General features: G+C 41.1%; 1 long non-coding RNA gene across 1 annotated transcript in view; it reads left to right on the top strand.

Annotated features, from left to right (window-relative positions):
* LOC131669945 (uncharacterized) overlaps positions 1–9,720 on the top strand; it is a 132,195-nt gene extending 122,475 nt beyond the window's left edge. Inside the window, exon 4 of the long non-coding RNA XR_009302410.1 lies at positions 9,661–9,720. This is a non-coding gene — a long non-coding RNA (uncharacterized LOC131669945). The remainder of the gene's footprint in view (positions 1–9,660) is intronic.
* Positions 9,721–10,920: the final 1,200 nt, after the last annotated feature.

Here is a 10,920-nt window from a genome sequence, read left to right on the forward strand (position 1 = left end):
TATTACCTCACTTGTCCTTTCTTTCTTCCATTCAACCTTATTCATCCCTTTCCTCTCTCTTACCGCCATTATTCCTCCCCCTATTTCTCTCCCTCTTCTTCCTTCTCTTCTTGAATCTCCCCACTCTATACTGTACCCTTTCAGTTATTTCTCCACACCAGTTCTTGCCCCTTGCCTCTTCACTCAGGTTTCCGTTAGCCCTATTATGTCGAATTCCCTAACATATTCCCAATCATCTTCCTCCATGCTCCTCACCCCCGCCACGTTCCGAAATAGTATTTTTACTGCCTTCCGCCCCCCTCTCTCCCTTCTCTTCTCTCTCTCTCCTTTATCCCTATTGCTTTCGAAACCCTTCCACCCCTTTTCCTACCATTTTTCCCTCTCTCTCGCTCCACCACCATTCTTCTTCCTCTGATTTCACCCCGTTATGCCACATCTTTACCTCTTTACCTTTACTTCTTATTTCTTTCGCTTTCCTTCTTACTTCCTCTCTTATCCCTTCTCTGCTTCCACGTCCAGTCCTGATCTATGTATATCTTTTTCTGTGCCAAATTCTTTTTCTTCTTCATAATTCCTTCTTTTTGTTCCCATGACGCGCATCTAATTTGCCACATGTTTTTTCTTCTTTCTCTCCGCTCATCTCTCTCCGTTGTTCCTCCTATTCTTCTCAGATTCACTATCTCTCCTTTCATTTCTAGTACCTCCCTTAACCAGACCTCTGCCTCCCCCTTCTTTTCCCATCTTAACTCCCCCTCTAGGTCTGTCACTATTATATTGTTTATCCTACTTTCTCTATCCATTTTTTCTCTCATATACACTATTTCTTCCTTATTACCTACTTCTGTTCCTCTTTTTTTCTCGTTTCCTCCTTCTATACTTTCCTTTAGTTTCACGCACTCTTCTTTCAACTAGTTAATCCTCTCTCTCCATTTTTCCTGCAGTTTCTTTTCTTTAAGTTCTGCTTTTTCCCTTTCTTCTTTCCTCTTTCTCCTTCTTTCTTCTCTCTATCTCTCTTGGTATCTACTAACTTTTCCTATTTCTTTTTCCTATCTTTCTTCTCTTCTTTTCCCCTCTGTCTCCATTCTTTCCATTTTTTCCATCATTTCTTTAAACATTTCTATCCATTCTCTCCTTTCTAGCTCCAATATCTCTATTAAATCCCTTATATCTGCCCGTAATTTTTCCATTATATCTTCTGTACCACTACTTTTTCCCACTTCTCTTATCGTGTTGTCCAATCCCTCTCCCGCCCATCCCTTTCATCTCGCTCCCCTCAGTTTCACTCTTGTATCTTTTTGCCTGTCCCATTTCTCCTCTAATATTCTCCCTCAGCTCCTCTCCGCTTTCTCTCCCCCTCACCACATTTACTCTTTTCTTCTTTTCCTCCTCTGAGCCTTTCTTATCCATCCTTCCAACTTTATCTCTAAATTTGTCAGTTGTTGCAAATCTTTTCATCGCTATCCTGTACACCTTAAATCGTCTCTCTATTCTACTAGTGATCTCACCTTTATTCCCTGTCTTACCTTTTCTGTCTCCGCCTTTACTTCTTACCGCCTTTCCTCTCTACCTGCCTTTCCCGCTTCCTAATTTTCTCTTAACCTCAACTTTTCTTTTTTCTTTATTCCTCTCTCTCTACTTTTTCCTGCTCTTCTTCAAGCCTCTCTCTCTCTCTCTCCACTTCTCCTCCACCTCCACGCTCTTTCTCTCCTCTTTGACTTTCTCGCCAAAACTCGCGCTCACATCCAAGACACGTCCACACTTCCCTCAAGTGAAATCTAACCTGGTAAAATAAAATATATAAAGAACAATATAAATGAGTTATCAGATAAAACGACAAAATTAACAATAATAAAAAATGGAAAATAATACTAAAATAATAAAGACAATAAAGGTAATAGAGAATAATAAAAATAATAACAACAAAATACTAAAAGTAGTAAAAAATAATAAAAGTAGCAAGAGTAGTAAAGACGCGAATGGCACCTGTTTTACAGAAAGAAAGTCTGAAAAGAGGAAAGGTATAAAGGTGGATCGACGTGCGTTCGGCTAGAAAATAATCATTCAATTAGCTATTTCATGAACCATAGGTCGATAGAGGGGTAAGTGTGGGACGATGGATAATTTTGGGAGAACGCGGCTGGATTGACCCTGTTTGGTATGCGAGTATAATCGGACAGTGCCGGTACTGGCATTAACTTCTCGCGAGTCGCCCTCTCAATCCATGCTCTAGCCTCGTAGTTTAAGAATAGATCACGGGTCCAATCCCTGAAGTTAGGGATCCGATCGGTAGAGAACAGGGTCACGCTCAGTGAGTTGAGTATTCTCTGAGCAAGGATAGCAAAGGAATGGTTCCATGCCTCAGTTCGAGGGGCCTTGTATTCAAACGCCGACGGCGTGTGGTGACCCGAGCGCCGGATAATGACACCATCGAGCAGGACAGACAGGTTTTTAGCCAGGTAGTGCGGCGATTTTCTGGACACAACAGAGTAGGCCAGAACGGCAAGGGCTCTATACCTATTTGGGGTAAGGGACAGCCAGCCCAGGGCTAGTCTATGGTGCGTGATGTGGCTGTTTAAGGATAGAGAAGGTATAAAAGGGATCCATCCTATTACGAAGCGTACGCAGGCGTTTTGTGCAACTTGAAGCTTAGACGAGCGGTCTCCATCAAGCTGAATACAAACCGCTCAGAGGTAATCGAAATGTGGGAAAACGAGTTGCTCGACAAGAACTTTTCTGAGGGTTGTCGAGAGAGATTTCCTGTGGAAACGAAGTGAAGCCAGACAGCTGTATGCCCTCCTCGTCACGCTTCTCACATGTTCGGACCAGTTTAACGTGGGAGTAAGTGTCACACCCAGATTACGAGCACTGGTAACATAGTCGAGTGGAACCTCGTTGATGGTGATCTTCACGATGTCATTCAAGTTGATAGCCCTAACGTACTGTTCGCTACCCAGTATCATGACCTTGGTCTTGGTGAGGTTCAGGGAGATACCGCTTCCTAGTGCCCAATCCGCTATAGCCTGCACATCAAGCTGCACCCTCCCCAAAGCCTCCGCAAGGCTGCTGGGATGACAGTGAAGATAGACCTGCGTGTCGTCGGCATAAAGCATGTAGTTCATGAAGGAGAGAACAGAGGGCAGGTCCGAGATAAAGATTGCAAATAGCAATGGTCCCAGAATACTACCCTGCGGTACTCCAGTAGCAACCCTGAGCCAATCCGACACCCTACCATCCTCCCCCATAACAGCCTGAAATCTGTCAGTCAGATCGCTAAAAACCATCCCAGGACAGTGTCAGACAGGCATAGGTCCCTGAGCTTGACCATCAGACGACCATGGGGGATAACGTCGAAAGCCCTGGAGAAATCCAGCAGGACGAGGATTGTAATTTTACGCTCCTCAATAGCCCTGCGGACGTCATCCAGGACCCCCAGGAGAGCTGTCTGGGTGCTGTGAAACCGCACGAAACCCGCCTGCCGTGGATCACGCAGCTTGTGGCGGTCCAGGTAAGACGAGAGTTGTAAATAAACGAGCCTCTCAAGCACCTTTGATACCTCAGATAACCTTGCTATCGGTCTGATGTCCGATAAAAGAGCGGGCGAAGGTACTTTGGCAAGAGGGGTGATGAGAGACCGTTTCCAGGAGGTAGGAAAGACGCCGCACAGTAATGATTTGTTGACAAGATGCGTGAGAGATGAGAGACAAGAAGAGGAGACGAGCTTAAGCATCTTGACAGACAAACCATCAGGACCGAATGTTCTGGATGTGGACGAGTTTAGTGCATCCATGACCTCCTGGCAAGTGACCTCACGAAAATTGAATGGGGAGTGGACGTGAGGAGCGTTTGGGGGACTCGCTAAAGGGGCGTCCAAAAAGTCACGTGTCAATGGAGGGGACGAGTTGACTATGTTGGCAAAGTGGGTGTTTAGTACGGCTGGAGAAAAAAATTGAAACGGGGATGGAAGAGCGCGCCTTGTAACTCCCAAGTTTCGTAACTCTCTCCATCTGGCCTTGCTGGTGGCTGCGGAAGACAGTCTGCCTGAAATGCAGGAATTTTTTGCAGAGTCGAGGGCATTTGAGACATCGTTGCGGAGTCTTCGATACCCAGCGACGTCACTGCCCGAACGGGAGGAGGATACCAGTTTATAGGCAGCGTGACGCTTTTTCATAAGCGCAAGAATGCTCGGAGTCACCCAGGGTTTACGCCTAGAAGACAACCTGATGCACCTAAGAGGGGCTACCTCGTCAAAGGATTTTATGAGGACTTCAGTGAGAGTGCACCAAGTTGTCAAGGGGATGCACGTCGGCTTCGATCGACGGGTCGAAAGAGTGCTGCAGTCGTGTTGAAGAAATGTCGACCAGACACGAGAGAAGGCCCCTGAGGGTCCCATTTAAGGCCGCTTCGTCCACCCGATTTAAACCGCGGGATCTAATGACTCTGGTGATATGCTTGTTAGTAGCGAAGCGATAGGTGAGCGAGATGAAATCATGACCAGCAATAAAAGGAGTATCAGACTTTCCAAATGTCTGGATAGCATTTCACTATGAAGAGGTCAAGAGTAGTATGGGAAGGGAGATTTGTATCAAGACAGTGATGAGTGGGAGCAGTGGATACGAAGTGGAGGTTGTGCAGGTCAACGAGAGATCTCAAAGCTCGAGCATCCGGCAGAGAGCTGGAATCTAGGTCTGCGTTAAAATCACCGGTAATGATGACATTTCCGTACAGAGGGAGGTAAGTGGCCAAGCAGTTGAAAAAGTGTGCGGGAGAGCAAGCAGAGGGACGTCTGTATACCACCGCCATCAAAAGCTTGGTGTTGTCGGACTTTATTTCACCTAGGATGAATTCAGGTGTGTTATCGAAAACTGGATCTGAAGTAGCTAGAAAACTGAATTTAAGGTGAGATCTGACTTACAGGCCAACACCGCCACCCTGCTTTCCAATTCGGTCAAGCCTGAAAAAATTGAAATCGGGGAGAGAGAGGTGTAAGTCAGAGATATCAGGAAAGTTTCAGTAATGGCTATGACATCAAAATGTGTAGAAATGGCTTGTGCTTCGAGAAGAGCAAAGTGACAGGGGGAATTTAGTCTGTTTATATTGATGTGGCCGACAACGAAGGAAGCAGAGGGCGGGGTATGGTCCCGGGTTAGTTGGCATCATGGACCAGAAACTGGAGGAGATGAAGATGGGATGGCTTGAGATAGCTGGGCCGGAAAGACAGACACTGTCGGGCTAAAACAACCGTCTGTTTTGCTAAATTGCGGAGCCGGGTTTTTTGGGATGGAGGCAGTAGGTCGCGATTTAACCACCTGGGACGCGAAGTTAAGGTTGATTGGAGCATGTCTGCGAGTGCCGATCGGAGTGGCAGCCACTGCCACGGCACTAGAGCGTGGAGCGGCCTGGGCAGGAAGCTGACCGGGAGGCGAAGGCGTGCAGGTGTCAAGGTCACTCTCCGACGTGATTGGGATCGGGGTGGAACGTGTATTCTCCCGCATATGGACGACCATACCCGAGACGAAAGGGCGCGCGAAACCCAACTCACGACTGCGCGCGAGCGCCTTTACAAAGAGATTGTGGATCGGCTGCGGTAACAGCTGGCGGATGAAGACGGGGTTTCCGTGACCGCACTTGAAAATGTCCCTCGCCGTCTTCCCAGCGAGCCTGCCCGAGCGCTCCAGTATGATATCACGCACCACCGTTGAGTCGATACGCACGACGAAAGTGGACGTAGTATCGGTCGGATTTGGACGAGAACGAGTGGCAGTCCATCTTCTGGTGGCCACTATGCGACCACCAGCGTTTGGGCAGCCAATCGCCTCATAAAGCATCCCGGCGGCATCCTCCAGTGAACCCTGGAACCCCTGCGATAGGCCTAGAATAAGGAGCTCGGAACGATCCTTGAGACCCACCACGGAATTGAGGCTCTTCACCTCGTCGGCAACACGATTGACTTTGGTCAGAATGGAAGTCTGGGTGGCTCTGATCTCGTTCCGAAATCCAGTGAATTCATTATTCACGAAGCCAGAAAACCATGCTGGTGGTTTGTCGCCCGTGGTAGATGCCATGCTATCCAGCAAGTGGGTTTGGTCCGTGCTGGAGGAATAAACAGTGGGAAGGGCGGCCGATTGGTCAGTACCACAAAAGTCGCTCCGGGACTCCACTCTCGACGTCTTCGATGGGAAAAGCTCGTAAGGTGATGCCTGTCTCTTACGGCCTGAGATTTCGATAAAAGGCAAAGTACCAGCAGAAGCAGAGTCAATTTGAGTGGAAGGAGGGGATTCCAAAAAAACACCACCGGACTAACGAGAGTTGGCCAAAACCGAAGACTGAAAAGAGCAGGCACGACAGGTAAAGGTCGCAAGGTCAGGGTTTGAGGTTATATAGAAACAGTGTCGATGGAAAGATCTATCACAGGACTCGTACTGCAGGATATTAGCATCCAGATAACTCAGCGCTTCACCACACTCGGCGCATGAAGACAAGACCATTTGATAAAAATGAAAGGTTTGAAAATTTAAAAACTAGTTAAGACAAAAAATAAAAATTCATAAAATGTGTCAAAAAGTTTCCCATATCTCCTCCCCGGATCTCAAAACTTCGCAAGAAACTGTAACAAGTGAGATAATTAAGGAAGAGAGCCTCAAAGACCAGTGTATCGTTACTCACCGAGAGAGGGAGAGAGAGAGAGAAAGCAAGCGAACCGAGAGAGAGACAAAGTATGAGAAGGTACTTACATTTTCCTCGGTCATGCCTTCTTCGAACGCTCGTGCGTCGAAATTTATTGATGCAACAACGACTCGCTATCATCGCGTTAAGCCCGCGTTAGTTGTACTCTCGGCACACCGCATACGCACACACTCTGTCCACCTAGAGGCTGTCAGAAGCCGGTATCGATGGCAAGGCCAAAATCGCTATCCTTAACAGAAAAGCCACTCGAAATCGGCAAGGCCTCAAATGGATCGCGTCAATCGACACATGTTCGCGGCTTCGAGTCGAACAGCTAATTGTCGCTCGCGGTGTCCCTTCTCTCACCTCAGTCTCAGTCGCGCACGAGCTGACCTGTTAAAACGCTCTCAGCGCGACGTATACGTTAGGGCATATCGCTCTCTTTCTCTTTTTCTTTAACGCAACTCTCTATAGCACTCTCTCTCTCACCTTTTGGCTGTGTCGGCTGCTGCTACATCGAATACCTATGTAATTGCATATAAAGGATATTGACATAATTTATATAACTAATATAGATAATATGAAGGTAGAGAGAGACATAACGAGTTTAGAAATAAACTCGTTATAGTAGTATTAAACTTTTCCTTGCAAGCAAAAGGAGTAGATGATACATCTCATAATTTGATTGCAAAAACTCTTCCAGTCACAGGTGGTTACCTTGTGACTATCTTTAATTCCTTCTAATGAATGGTCAGTTATCTCATCGGATAATCGAACTTGTGTAGGATTTCATTTTAGTAGTTAATGAAATTAATAAATAATACTAAGTTATTGAATATTTCGTTTTAATTTAAGAAAATTCAAGTAAACAAAACAAACTTAAGTAATTCTTTATTATGACACATAATTGTATGCTTCCTAAATTTGTTGATGATGTCAATAGAGTTGGCAAAGCTATACTCAGTCAATAATAAAGTTTTGATTGAAAAATTCAAAAAAAATAAAATTGAAAACTCTTTTATTGCTATATTTGAAAGACATATAGATTACAAAGATACAAGGATAGTCTTACGATTTCGTGTATCAATAAATTTTGAAGCATGAAATACTCGAATTATTTATTAAAGTAATCGAAGACGATCTCAACGATCTCAGAAATTATTTCATCAACCTAGTATGAAAGGCAAAGTAAGTATGTTTAAAATTTAACATTACGTAGTGCAGACTATGTAAGTATTATTCAGAGAAAAACACCATTATTCTATAGTTAGTATGTTTTGGATAATATTAAAACTCTTTTCGTCCATGAACAGGTTGTTTTAACAACACAAATCACATTTTCGACGTAGTATTGCAAAAGTATCAATCCAAGAATTATAAGTACAATTTCTTATTAAAAAAATTGATAAAGTAGATCTTTATAATGTATTTTAAGCAGTAAATCAAATGTTATAGGTTATTTTTTTAAAATAATTTAAAAAGAGGAAAAACAATATTTTCTCATATAACTGCTTTGTAAACAATATGTACGATATAATAATCGTTTAAAATATTATTGCTACTGCAAGAATGCAATTTTTATTTTTGAAATAATTTTTCATGGTGTTTTTATATTACTTTTGGAATAATAACGTGTTCCGAAGGAACTAATATAAATTATTTCAATAAACTGACAAGAAGCTACTTACATAGCTTATGCTGCGCAATGCTACATTTTTATAGTTCAAACATACTTTCCACCTCTATGTTAGGTTTACAATTATAAAAACAATTCCTGACAATTTTAACATCGTCTAAAAATCTGAATCTTTAAAAAGAACGTAATATGTTAACAGTTGGAATACTGCGTTTATTATTCATGAAAAAATAAAGAGGTTACAGCTTAAAAACTCGCAAGACATTAATAATGATAAAACAGCGGTTATTTCAAATGTTATTTTGGAAATCATGTTTAATTATATTGTCTCTTTAAAAAACCTTGCTGATCAATCGTCGACAAGGAATATGAAATTATTATCCCGTCGGGCCTTAGATAGTGATATATATATATATAGGTATCCTAAAAAAAATTTTTTTTTATTAAGTAATAGAATGAATATTCAGAAAATAAAACTTATTTTCACGTATTTATATATAAAATACCAATTGAATTGTTTACTATTATAATAATTTTACCCATAGTGTCTGAGAAAATTGTAAAAATCTGCAGATGCTTGAATAATCGCGACAGCCAAGTGCGCTATATAATGATGAAAAGGTGATCCCGTTAATGCATTTATAAACTTCTTGCAATATTCCAAACGTTTGTTTAATACAGCATCTTCCTCTTTTCACGGGCGTTGAGTAGCAATATTCACGAATCCCTCTCACTGTTAGGAGTCGATAAATAAGTGGATTGGGTGTAAGCTAAATTAGCTAAAAACATAGTTTTTATGAAGCCTTGAAAATTTGTATTAAAATTTATATTTTAGCATTTATAATACTTTGCACAACTAGTGCGAGACAAATACATACGAGTACGACGTACGCGCATAGCATATATAAATAAATAATAGCGTATATAAATATAAATAAATAAATATAATTACGTAGGAAATCAAAATTTTTTATTATATATGTCTTAAAAAGTTTTATTTATCTATGCCTACCTTCTCGATACAGCCTTATCTTTCAAATCAGTTACTAGGAAAACGTATAAATTCTACAGTTAGCTGATTGATGGCAGGTATAACACTATGTAGATACTCTGAAATAATTTTCTGACTCATTGGATAGTTGTAATCATCCCTTAAACTTTTTTAATAAGGTCCTTCTGCTAAAACTCTATGGCAGTATAACATGTAAGTCCCGCGAAGTGTATATTTTGGCACTGTTAACTACTGAGTTTCTTACGTCGTTTCTTAAGTCGGGGTCATATAGATACTATCGCTATAAATAGATATTTTATTTGAATATAAAATTTATTACATGTTCTAATGTTTATTTACTTTTTTTTAGGTATTATTGAATTACGAGCAAGGAAACAATACGACGCAACTATTAAAAAGCATTGTTCAGGAGCTCCCAGAAAGCAACAATGAATTTAACATCTTCTAAAACCAATAAAGAAAATTAGAACGACTATAAGCTTTAAAATATAATTATATCTAATCATTCATATACATACATACACACAATTATACACCGTACTCTCACATGCACACTCACTATCATACACCGTGCTGTAGGGCTCTTTTACGTTAAAAGGAATGGAAGAAACAGAGGCATACCGAGGAATACGAAAGAATAAGCAAGTCCCTATCATGAATTTCGTTCTTTCATTTTGTTTTAATTATTCAAGTATCTGCATTATTTTAAATATTATCAGTAATCTTTAACTATAGTAAACAAATAATCATCTTATATGTCAATGATTTAAGATAAGGTGTTATTTTCATAACAAATGAAATTATTCACATGATATTTCCTAAAACAAGTTTTTACTTGCAATTAAAATATCGTATATTTATGCAATCACGCGAGGAAAATGAAATAAGGAAATTAAAGTAAGCTCTTGAAAAATGGTGCAAAAATATTGCAACAGTTTTTCAAAAATGAATCTAAAATGTTTCTTACATTAGAATGGATTTGTTAAACGAAACACCCAACCCAAAAATAACTTTACTAACAATATTTATTAAATTCAATGCCTAATAAGTATTATAAAGTTATAGTGCTATATTATGTATTTTTTATGCAAATTTTCGAATTTCGAATCAGCCGCGTAATCCTATACTAGTTCTCGATTTTACCATATAGTTCTCGCAGTGTTGCCAATAATAAATCAAATTATTTCCCTGATCTCACTCTTTGACTGAGATTCCCCCAGATTAATCCTACATTCGATAAAATCCCTGCAGATTTATCTTCATATTACTATAGACGACCTACGAGAGAACATTGCAAGCCATTCAAAGTGCCACGAATGGTGGCCAATAAGCTCTGGTCTGTGTCTCAATCGTATCGCTAAAGAAAGACAATTATTTGTTACTTTCAAAGAAACATAAGTGCTATTAAGGATATGGAGTTTCCAGGAGTTGAATTGTGGAATGGGGTCTTCTTGCCTTCAATAATGAGGTAGTCAGTTTTGGTGGCATGTTGGGTAGTAAATAGACATGGAGATAGCATTTACATTGATTAGGTTACAAAAAGGGTCAATAAGGCGGTAAATAAGTTTGCGCTTCATTATTAGACCTTATACCACACTGACGTTGCGCA

The sequence above is a fragment of the Phymastichus coffea genome, unplaced genomic scaffold (assembly GCF_024137745.1).
Source record: "Phymastichus coffea isolate CEN01 unplaced genomic scaffold, Cenicafe_Pcof_1.1 PCOF00008, whole genome shotgun sequence".
NCBI classification, from domain to species: Eukaryota; Metazoa; Arthropoda; class Insecta; order Hymenoptera; family Eulophidae; genus Phymastichus; species Phymastichus coffea.